General features: G+C 40.9%; 1 protein-coding gene across 4 annotated transcripts in view; it reads left to right on the forward strand.

Moving 5' to 3' along the window:
• The first annotated feature begins 2,849 nt into the window (after positions 1–2,849).
• The window catches only part of gigyf2 (GRB10 interacting GYF protein 2), a 65,198-nt gene continuing 55,370 nt past the window's right edge, over positions 2,850–12,677 (forward strand). For 2 of the 4 annotated variants that reach the window (XM_012970921.3, XM_012970923.3), the window contains exon 1: positions 2,850–3,106. The gene's annotated coding sequence lies outside the window, so the exon portion shown is untranslated. The remainder of the gene's footprint in view (positions 3,107–12,677) is intronic. The other 2 variants (XM_002933354.5, XM_012970922.3) reach the window with 1 other exon arrangement.

Genomic DNA, 12,677 nt, shown 5'->3' on the forward strand with positions numbered 1-12,677 from the left:
TACCCACCCCCCAAACTTGAGTGGGACCCATAACTGAAACACCAAACGGTTAAGTTAAATATGCAAGATATCACTGAGGTGATATTGTATCTTATTGTATGTATGTATTGCTGTAGAACCCAGCAGGTAGGCGCCAACCATGAACATAGAAAGGATGAACACTTAGAGCAGTCTTGTCACCTATTGAATGTTGCAGCCGGTTGTGGGATTTAGCCGAGCAATGGGAAATAGGTCTCAGATTCCTAGCATGTCTCCTCTCAGGAAGTACAGTCCATTGGAGTAGGCATGGAAGTTTTTGTTTTCCTCAGGGGATCATGTTGTATATATGTAGAGAGAAAAGGGGTTCCAAGGGGTTTCTGATAGTTGAAATGGTTGCCTTAGTATCCTGTTATTGTAGGTTGGTTAAGGTTCATTGCCGGAGAGGCTCTGCTGAGAATGTAGGGGAGGATATCCATCGTGGGATTCCGATAATTGCTGGGGATAATTGGGAATTTGTTCCCAGGTAGAGTTAGGTAGCTTGTTCCGGTACATTTATAGGCTTCAAAGAACTGTGTATAGCAGTGTTATTGATACAGGTAGGGGATCCCTTATCTGGAAACCCGTTATCCAGAAAGTTCCAAATTATGAAAAGGCCATCTCCCATAGACTCCATTATAAAGAAATGACTCTAATTTTTTGAAATTATTTCCTTTTTCTCTGTAATAATAAAACAGTACCTTGTACTTGATCCCAACTAAGATATGATTAATCCTTATTAGAAGCAAAATAAGCCTACTGGGTTTATTCAACATTTTAATGATTTGTAGCAGACTTAAGTTTTGGAGATCCAAATTACGGAAAGACCCCTTATCCAGAATACCCCAGGTCCCATGCATTCTGGATAACAGGTGCCATACCTGTACCTAGCCCTTTTTGGAGTGGAGCGATTGCCTGGCCCTTTTGGTTCAAGCCACTTATCCACTTCTGGTTCAAAGTGAAAAATTGTGTAGTACAGGTATGGGGCCCATTATCCAGAATGCTCGGGACCTGGGGTTTTCCGAATAAGGGATCTTTTCGTAATTTGGATCTCCATAACTTAAGTTTGCTTTAAATATTGAATAAACCCCATAGGATTGTTTTGCCTCCAATAAGGATTAATTATATCTTAGTTGGGTACTGTTTTATTATTACAGAGAAAAAGCAAATCCTTTTTGAAAATTAGAATTATTTGCTTATAATTGAGTCTATGGGAGATGGCCTTTCCGTAATTCGGAACTTTCTGGATAACGGGTTTCTGGATAAGGGATCCCATACCTACTGTATACATCATATTATGCATAAAACTGCAAGGGGCCTATTTACAAATGTGGCAATGTAACATATCTTGCTAATGGATAAAAATGTCCCAATGCCACAAATTTTTAACTTACGTGACATATACATTCTACGTGCACAGGCCTGTAAGAGACAGAGCCAGCTTGCAGCTGCTGTTGCCAGTTGTGAAAAACTACTTTGTGAATTATAAGTAGGCTGATGATATGAAAAACTGATTGATAAAAAATCAACAAATTAAAGATGAGCTATTTACAAGTGAATGAATGAATCATTTATTATCGATCCATCTTTTTGAAGCACATGGTATTTGTTTTATTTTTTTTCCCCTTTACTGTATTATTAAAAATGCTGCTATTGAGGTTTTGCTGCTTTATGGAGCAAAGTTGTTAAACCTTAATAGTAACATTCATAATGGAAAACAATGAAACAAATATCACCTGTTTCAAAATAGATAGAGGTCACTGACATTATTTTCCAAATCTTTGTTATAATTTAAAATGTTGCATTCCCCTGGGTTTCTCTGAATGTACTCACCTTGGAGTTCAGCAACACAACTGACTTGTCTCTTGCTGTAAACGTGGACATGTCAACCCCAAATATAATTTTTTCTGCCTAATAAAAGAAAACATAATTCTAAGCAAGTTTCCAATATGAATTTATTAAAAATTATTAGTGCTTTAAAAGTTATTTGCAAATGTAATTTCTATAGAAAGCAGCATTTGCATGAATTTGCTGAATGCCAGAGCCACCAGGGCAGAGAATAGAAAACACAGGCAGACACTGCTTTTAATAGCAGTTATTTATACAAATAACTAAAATAAAACATTATAAATATGTAATGAATGTATATTGCAAAGTTGCTTAGAAGTAAGTTTTCTTTTATTAGGCAAAACATTATTTTTGGGGTTGACATGTCCTATAAGAAATCTCTTAGCTGGACTAATAAATTCACAGAACAAGCGCTCTGTATATAAAACTTGCTGAATTCCAAGATTTTTTTTACAAGCAGTTCCCTTTGTCAGAAAATGCTGAAATGTGTCCCTAGTCCCAGACTGAATACTTGTCATTCCAAAACAATCCTATTAGGTTTAATTAATGTTTAAATAATTTTTTTTATGTAGACTTAAGGTAGGAGATCTGAATTACGGAAAGACCCCTTATCTGGAAAACCCCTTTCCCGAGCTTTCTGGATAACGGGTCCCATACCTGAGCCCTAAAAGACCCATTCAGACGCTGCACAAAGTAGGCCAGCATGAAGATTATTGGGTACCCAGTTATACTACCGAATAACCACCAAATTCATATTGGCAGCTGTACATTAAAGCTACAGTCTGAGAACGTCTATAGAATGACATGTCTCCACCGCTGCCCCTTATAGCTCTCTGATAAATTGCAGAGTCTGTCCCCCACCCAGGCCACACAGCCAAATCCCGCCTATCGATAGGATAACACCAATAAAGGAAGCGCTAAGGCATATACGCCCATCTCAAACTTTCTCGTCCTAGTCACCATATGGATTGGACGGATTTTTGCCCACACACGCCATGGCGTCTGAGGCACTAGCAAGTCACGTGACGCAGACTCCAGGCTGCGGGATTGCCAGAAGTGACATTGGCACCATTGGATGACACTTTTGACGCGAAATCTCTGTTCTAGAAGCCGAACGTAACTGAGCACGCCGCTAAGTCAGCTGGTGACGTAAGGCGTTTTGGTCGTCAGGTGACGGTGCGTGGCGTCTGCCATCTTGTGTTGTTGGGCTTGTGGATTCGCTTCGGGTGTGAAGCAGAGAGAGGTACGGAGTGGCTCGGTAGTGCCCTCGCTTTCATTTTGTGGCGGGATATTGAGCGGGGTAGTGTGAGAAGGGAAGCGAGATTGCGTATATGTTCGTGTGGTGCCCTCATAGTCATATATCCGCTCGCATGAGGCAGGGAGAGAGGAGCTATGAGCCTACACATGTGCATGGGCTTCACTATTGGGCGCTCTGCTAGCGTTCTACGGCACGGCTCTCTAAACTGTTAGCGCTTAATTAAAGCTACTAGGTGACGTTTGCGGGCACGGCGTGCTGAGGACGCTGGGAGTCGTAGTTAAACAGTTGCTAGTAACTGAAGGTTTAAAATCAGTGGCATACGATGTATAAACAACATCTAAACGTGCGATCTAAATACGTATATGTATGCCGGACCTAACTGGAAAGTTGAGCTTCATCTTGATTTGTTTGAGTTAGTTGAAGTGAACGGTTGCTGTGGAGATTGCACAGTCTGGGGTGATAAGTGGAGAAAAAGTGCATTAAAACTCGTCGGCAAGACCAATGATTACTACTTGGTAGAAGAGCAGATGAAATGCAACACTCGCACAACGTCACTTCCTGCTGACAACTCTCCCCCTAAGCTTGTGGGCTCTTTATATAGACATGCTTTTAACTTCATACCAGTTGCCTCAAGATTGGGCACACTCTGAATACTGACTGTGGCTTTTTGGAAATATCAAGCCACCCCCTCTCCCATGTCCAGTCAGCTTTTTGGTCCTTACCTGAGACCTTTATAGTACAAGAACTTCATAACCTATAAAATATTTCCTTTGGGTAATGGCTAATTGGGCAATTTCTAATTGCCACATGTGGGAGTGATGGGCACATCTCAGAAAAGGAAGTTTTCCCTGTGTCTGCACCGTAGCCCAACTAACCAGCTTCTGCAACCAGTGGGAACATGACTTGTGTGTACACTGCGCAGTCTGGCACGCCGGCAGCGAAAATACATCCGTGCCTTTTTAAGGGTATCTGTTGACTAGGTGGTTCATATCTGCCACATGTAGGAACAGGGGGGACTAGTGCACCACATATTGGGCACTTGTCTCAGGTGCAATATGCCCTGGGTGCCATTGCCTTCTAGTTAGATGTTATATAACAAGTGGGTATCCATGAACTAGTTATAAACTAGTCGGGGCAGGCTGCAGCAGCACTGTTTGTTGTTTTGTTGCTGCAATGCTGTCTGGCTTTACAAGAGGGGGAGAAAACATTGTTGCCCCCTATTAAAAGTGTCCCTCTCCAGCTCTAAGTGCCAACAAGAGCACAAGCAACAAAACACTAGAAGTTATAGACACATCTGTACACTTGTGTAAGAGGCTGATTAGTTGGGCTGTGGTACATAGGCATATTCTTCCTCATACAGATGCCACACACTGCCACTCTCACATGTGACTGCTCGAGTTCTGGCTCTTCTCATCCTGGAAAACTGACTGGCGCAGTGCCTCATTACCAGTGTTGGTACCAATGATATCACATATTTCCCTTTCAAGTAAATTGGATCATTCCCCACTGCTGTAGAACACCAACGAAAAATCCAATTTTTGAATTCTTCTACCAGTGATTTCTATCAAGTATTTGTAAAACTGAATACTTTGTACCTGTTTTTCTAAAAAAAAAAAAATTTTATGTCCTGTTTTATGGCATTTGTCTTTGCTGATGTGTCTCTCTCAGCAGGTGACTTTTATCTGTTGTATAAACAAACACCCACCATTTCAAGTAGTGTACCTTTCTGGGTTGTCTTGGGTAAACAACCTGTAACAATCTGTGGTCTTTAGAATGCCGGTATAAGTAAATAACCTTTAGAACATGTGAAAGGAAAATTATTGTGAAAATAAAGAAATAGTGTAAGCTTATTCTTGTGAAAATAATTTGTATAATGAATTAAAAATGTTGTACATTTCTGAAATATTCTTAAATTGCATTTAAAGGGCACATATCACTTTAAATGCCCCCCCCCCTCCCGAAAGTGTGAGTTGGCAGAAACCATAGTATATGGGAGAAATCATAGTATTCTTCTAAGAAAAGCAGACACACCAACCAGTCTATGCCATACACGTGCATATAACTAGTGAGCTGGAGCACACACTTATTATGCATGTGCCCCAACCTGATTGGCCACACTGCAACCCCCTATAACATGTATGTCAAACACAAGGCCCGGGGGCCAAATCCGGCCCACCTGGCTGTTTTATGTGGCCCTTGGTGAGTGTGTCTGACCATCCAGCCTGGTTAATTTCCATTTTCCTCACATAGTAACTAAGACTAAGGGGTATATTTATCATGCTGTGTAAAAAGTGGAGTGAAGCATTACCACTAATGTTGCCCAAGGCATCCAATCAGTAATCAGATTTCAACAGTAGTAAAGCATCTATTGGCTGCTATGAGCAACATCACCGGTAATGTCTTACTCCACTTTTTACATAGTGTGATAAATATACCCCTTAGTATCTTACTAAGTATATTAATAAAAAATTTGTCCCGCAACTTAGCCTGTGTTTTAGATTTCTGCACCCTTATGTGATTGAGTTTGACACCCCTGCCCTATAGTGTAGATACCAGAGCACTGAACAGTTATTTTTTAGGCCCCACTTCCCCCAGTGACCCTAATAGTAATACTCCTACAACACACCATCTTATTGCTTGCTCCCAGGTTTCTCCTGTGCCCATTAATGCAAATGCAAAGAAGTAGTGATGTGAGTGTCAGGAAAAATGTTACCATGGTGGGACCCACACCCAACCCATAACTGCTTCTTCCTGCTCTTTATGCTACTTCTGCCAGTGCCTCTGGTTCCAAGACGGGGAATCTTCGGCAGCAGAGTAGGGTTGTTCTTCCCCAGGCTGACCCACACCCTAGCCAAACCCAGAATGGTCACCTAAATTTTAACCCAAACCTGCCTGGTCCCGCACATCAGTGACTCGGTAGAATGGGGTTAATGGAAACTGTAGTTAAACAGCAACTAGAGTCAGTGGAGGCTCAATAATCTGATTTGGGATTGTTGGTCCCCAGTGTTTTGCCTTAAAGGAACAGTAACACCAAAAAATTTAAAAGTTTTGAAGTAAATTAAATATAATGTACTGTTGCCCTGCACTGGTAAAAGTTGTGTGTTTGCTACAGTAACTCTAATATAGTTTATATAAATAAGCTGCTGTGTAGCCCTGGGGGCAGCCATTCAAGCTGGAAAAAAGGAGAAAAGGCACAGGTTACATAGCAGATAACGGATAAGCTCTGTAGAATACAATAGTGTTTTATCTGTTATCTGCTAAGTGCCTGTGCCTTTTCTCCTTTGAATGGCTGCCCCCATGGCTACATAGCAGTATTTATATAAACCATAGTAGTGTTTCTGAGGCAAACACACCAGTTGTACCAGGCAGTGCAGGGCAGCAGTACATTATATTGGAATTTCTTTCATACACTTGAATTTTTTGGTGTTACTGTTCCTTTAAAGGGCAAAATTGCTCAAAAATGTGCTCCCGGTGCAGGTTGCCATGTTTAGTGGTGTACATGTACATAATGAGCACTCTCACCCCCCGGCATGCTCGTTATGGGCGGATGTGATGCCACACAGCACTATTCTCAGTGCAACGACATGGCTGCCTGCACCAGGAGCTCCTTCTTAGGAGGATAACTACCTGGGAATTACGATAACTGCTGGGAGTTGTAGGGCGCTGTTCTCTACCAGGTGTCAGCCCATAGTTGCCATTTCTGCATTGCATGTTGGAGGGGTGTGTGAGCCAAGTGGAAATCTTTCTGCCTTTGGGTATTGGCAATTAGAAGAGTTGTGTATAAATGCTTTGGGTGAGTACCAGGTTAAGCTGTACCAGTGTAGCGCTTTTTATTCCATTTATATGTAAATACAAACATCACTTAGCCATTTCATTCTTACCTTGCTTTTTTTGGCTCTTCATTGTCACAGAATGCAGATTTGTATCTCTTGGCTGCTAATTGCCATTATCCCATGTGTCTCAGGAATGGTTTAGGTTTAGGAAAGCTCAGGCCTTGAGTAGTGTTACATGTATACTGGCAGCTGTTTTTGTTTTGAATGGCAACAACAGCAAGGGAGTGCCTAGCCACTGGTTTGGGCAGGAGGTGGCATTTGTAAGTAATTTACTGTCGCCTCATAAGGATATGTAAGCTGTGCATATTTTTTTAGATACCCGAAATTCGTTGAAATCTTTGAAATCATTTTTTAAGGGTAAATCCCTAAACAAAACAGCAAGTTTGATATTTTTGTGGCCCACTAGATTTGCACAGTCTGCACATTTCTCAACTGTCGCGAAAAGATCAGGTTGTGTGTCTCTCATTCCTTCTCTCATTGCCAGATACAGCATTTGCACACTGGCTCTGATTATTTCTGGAATACTCACGGAATGTTTACATTTTGCAGCCATTAAAGCATTTTTAGTGGGTTATGTAGCTGACACAAAAAAGGTGGGGGGGATATATATATAATATGCCTGTGTATCCATTTGTTCACGTTTGCATTGCAGTTTAACTACCTATCCACAGTGGACCATGCGTGCTTCTTTATGAATATCCTGTAAAGCGCTGCATACATAAGTAGCGCTTTATAAAAATAAAACCCTGGCTGCACAGGGTTTACTTGCTCAATATCCAATAAAAGCTCCATAATCCTGGTTGGATTTGCCCATTTGAGTGACTTCCTACCTATGCCAGATTTAAATCCTTGACCAATTTACCATGATCCAGTGGAATGGCATGGCAGTGCAACCTGAGGCACAGTGTTGCTGGGACTGTATTGCACACCATTCTCTGTGTATAGAAGACTAGAATTCCAGTGGTCTGGATATGACAGCAGTACCTGTATCATAGTTCTGGGTCCTTGATCACCAATGGCTCACGAGATTCATTTATTCGAGACCGGGTATTTAGATTCATGCTGCTGTTTACCACCATATCACCCTACTGCCCACAAACACAAATAACCCTATCATTGGCAAAGTGTTGTGACAGCACAGAGCTAGGTCCTAGAGTTCACTGTGTGACCAAGGTACTGTGTGTGATATTGTTTTCTCTGTTTCATGTGTCTGTATGTGGGATTTGGCTTTTCATTTTATCATTTTGTAGTGACTTTAAAATATTGTCTCTGCTGCTGATCATATTGCTAGAGGGCTGACACTGCACCTGTCTACTGAACAATGCACCAGCCAATAGGAAATGGGCACTGTTTCTGACAAAAAAAAAATGCTTCTAGTTTCCTGTTGGTAGCTGCTTTGCTCTTGTTTTAAAGGGGTGGTTCACCTTTAAGTTAACTTTTCAATTGGTCTTCATTATTTATTTGTGTTTAGTTTTTAATTATTTGCCTTCTTTTTCCAACTCTTTGAAGTTTTTAAATGGGGGTCACTGCACTGTGCCAGCAATGAAAAAAACTATTGCTCTGTGAGGCTATAATGGTATTGTAATTGCTACATTTTATTACTTATGTTTTATTAATTATGTTTCTATTCAGTCCCCTACTATTCATATTCCATTCTCTTATCCAAACCACTCCCTGGTTGCTAAAGTAACTTGGATCCTAGCAACCAAATAGCTACTGAAAATTGGAGAGCTTGTGAACTGAAAATGAAATAAGTAAAAAACTACAAATAATAAAGAATGAAGACCACTTGCAAATCGTCTCCCTCCCTCACTCCCTACATCATAGGGATCATCAAATGTTAACAACCCCTTTTAATCCAGGGGCAGAGAACGGTATGCATTTAACAAAGAACAGGCCAAATTGCAATGTGGGTTATTTTACTCTTTAGCAGTCAAATAAGTGTGCTCTGTTTCTGACTTTAGATTGCCTTGAAAGGGATTTAGTATTTGAAAAGTTTTTACATTGTTTAAATTGTTACACATGCTCACGGAACTGCTGAATGGCTATTCTTGATGACATTTGTGCTTTGCTTGCAAGATCCAGTGAGCACAAATAGATTGCAAGCAATAATGCCAGAGCAGCATTGGTAATGCTTTATCTTTCTTTAGCTTTATCATTCTACCAAATCATTGCTCTTACAACCTTTCAACTTCCATCCCACCGGCGAACATGTAAGTCGCCGGCGGGATGGCAGACGCGGCGGGGCGATTTCAGGGAATCGCCGAAAAAGACTCGCGAGTCTTTTTCGGCGATTTGTGCGAAATCGCGCTGCCGCGTCTGCCATCCCGCTGGCGACTTACATGTTCGCCGGTGGGATGGCAGGGGTAGGCAACTCGGGGAGATTAGTCGCCCGCGAACAGGGAGTTTTGCCGCGGGCGACTAATCTCCCGTGTGCCAGAGCCCTTAGGTTGCACCTCTAAGATTGAAAAAAAGTGTTGCTTTGAATGAGCCATTTTCTGAGGTTTCTCGGTTTCTGTTGTATTGCAACATGGCAGTTTAAAATGTTACATATCAATCTCTCAAATACATGGGTGAGAACCTTAAGCCCTCTGCTATGAAGATAAAGCAAAAACTCGCGCTGCCAACTTTTTGCTGTTGCTGGGATGGTGGGAATATTAGTGCAACAACATGTAGTGGAGTGCAGGTTGCCAAATACACACACACAACCTCTATTTTATGTATTTCAGGGGACCACAAAACCTGGTTTAAAATCAGGGATATGATGCATTGAACTGGTGGGACTTCAGAAAGATGGTGTAAAATTTGGAAAAACTGCCATTTGCAAGTAGGCAGGCAGTGTGATAGTGCATATCTTGCTTTTCAGCTTGTTCGCTAATAGTCTTATCACTTAATGCTGTGTCATGCCTATATGGAATGCTTCATATTCCTGCCAGCAACAAATGATTGTGCCATTCAGAATGGTTTCTCACTGCACAGGCATACAACTGCAATGTTATTCCTAAAAGGATAAAATGACTTGAAAATCATCAGAATCTTGTAGTCAGAAGTTATATAAACAGATTTATAGTTGATGTTCATGTATTTTACATATGTTTTCCCTTTTTGGTCTGCCTCTCTAATCTGGAATTTCAATTGGTTGCAAAGCTCAAGAGCTTTCAGCTACCGGAAAGCAAATATCTCATGAGCCTTAAGGCTAGTGCCACACGGGCTGATTTTCAGCCTACGGAAGAACACAGGCCAAAAATCAGCCCTTATGCTGTCACTAACCTACTACCTTGCCTGTACCCGGAAGCATAGACTCCACCCGAGTGCAGGCAGGCGCAGCTGATATCAGCTGTGAAATGGGACTCTTCCAGTCCATAATAGATACTACTGCCTGGTTGCCATGGTAGGAAATTGTAGCAACCATACACATTTTAAAGGAGAACTAAAACATAACTAAAGCAGTAGGCTAGAAATATTGTACATTTTGGGCTTCTGTAACAGCCCAAGGCAACCACAGCCCTTTAGCAGGGAAGATCTGTGCCCCCAAAGGTTCCCCAGTAGCCCCCCATCTTTTTTTCTGCTGATTCCCTGCACATGCTCTGTGCTGCTGTCACTTACCTGAGCTTAGGGACCCACTCACAATATACTGTATATATAGAATAGAATAGAAATGTCAAAATATAAGGCTGTTTTTTATTCAGATACACATTACATGGATGCTCTGAAACCAGTTTAATTAGTATCAGAATTTAATAACCAGCCCTATAGCATCAGTTTATATAACAGGACAACCTCATTTTCTGCATGAAAATTTGCGACAACCCCTATTTAGCTTCTCAGCAGCTGCCCAGAGCCCACCGAGCATGTGCAGTGTCCCGGAGAGTTCTAACAGAATCCAAGATGGGAAGCTGATGTGACAACTATAAAGACCCATATCATTACTACTATAGAGATGCTGCAACCTTAGGCTGGTGCAGTCAGTTTAGTATATAAAATATGGCATTTCTAGCCATATTCATCTTAACAAATTCCTAAAATGTAAAAGCTACAATGGAGAACAAAATGATGTCCAGCTGTAAATCTTAAAGAAACACTAACAGCAAAAAATGAAAGTGTATTTTACTGTAATTACTTTTATACACTGTTGCCCTGCACTGGTGCAACTGGTGCATTTGCCTCAGAAAGACTACTATAGTTTATATTAACAAAGTTGCCGTGTAGCCATTGGGGGCAGATAACAGATGAAACCCCATTATATTGTATAGAGCTTATCTGTTATCTGCTATATAACCTGTGCCTTTTCTCTTTTCCAGCTTGAATTGCTGCCCCCATGGCTACACAGCAGCTTATTTATATAAACAATAGTAGTGTTTCTGTAGCAAATACACCAGTTTTACCAGTGCAGGGCAACAGTACATTATATTTGAATTACTTTAAAACCCTTTCATTTTTTGGTGTTACTGTTCCTTTAAAATACCAGTGCTAATTGTATTTAAATGAACAGACTGGCTCAGCATAGTCTTCTACAGTGCAGGTCACCCGTAACTTTCCAGGCAACCACAGGCCGAGCCTGTCAGACTTGGTGCATGTGCAGGGGTGCCTAAAAAATGCTGTTAGGCCGCCCTTATAAAAACTACTTTTGCCCAGTGTGCTTATTAAAGCACAGTTGGGGTAACAGCTATGCAATTAGTCACTGCTACCCCCAAGTAAGTTCTTAAGGGGAAGTTGCCTTTCAATCAGCCATCTATTTACTAGTAAACTCTCGCCAATATTTCTTTCTGTGAGTGCTTAGGATGTCCGCCATTGGACCTACCTTGTCTGGAGACTGCCCACAGAGGTGTAAGGCAAGCATGCATAGCTCACAGACACCAGCATGATCAACTTTGCATTATGTGTTGGCTTCTTGTTGGTGACTACATATTTATTACAACAGTTTTTTTTGCTTAGGAACAGTCATTTATTCAGAAAAAAGACATCTAGGCTGATAGTGTAAAGAGTTTATTTACAGTTGCACAGGTGTCTTTATTAAAATGAAGAAATACAATTCTGGGTATTAAAATTGGCAGATTGACCCAACACTTTCAATACCTTGCTGGTCTGGCACCTGATAAAAGGAGGCCTTTGTTCAGATCTCTCTGGATTAAGCAGTAACAGAGTAAGCATTCTGTTCACATCCTTAGCCATATGGTTAGAAAGCTTTTTACCCTTGACCCTGGGAATTAATGAAATGCATGGGAGGCTTTTTTTGTTCAGGCATTTGCTTTACACCATGGTTCCTCAGTCTATGTTGTTTATATGGCAACTACTAAGACAGAGTTAGGCGCATTCATTAATGTATGTTACATAACTATACAGGTTTTAAAAAAATGTAGGATTTTGTCACATTAAAAGACAGTTACTTGTATCTAAAATTATTTTATTGTGGAACAAATTCTTTCATCTTAAATAGAAATATATTAATGTGCATAAATGAGAACAATGCAATTTACTAATTACAACAGCAGGGGGCAGAAGCAAATCTTCATATCCCCATCTCTTATAAAGGGTATAGGGCTTTTTTGCATTCCACTGCTTCACAGTTTGGGAAGATAATTCATTGAATACTAGTCATGGTCATTGATTTTTCTGCTTTCCAGAGGAAACTGTTTTAGCTCCATTGGTCTGTCTGCTTTTGGAGCCCCTCAGCTGACAAATGTCAATGTTAAACCTCCATACTTGTGGTATTAGAAGTAAGA

This window comes from Xenopus tropicalis, chromosome 5 (assembly GCF_000004195.4).
Source record: "Xenopus tropicalis strain Nigerian chromosome 5, UCB_Xtro_10.0, whole genome shotgun sequence".
Classification (NCBI taxonomy): domain Eukaryota; kingdom Metazoa; phylum Chordata; class Amphibia; order Anura; family Pipidae; genus Xenopus; species Xenopus tropicalis.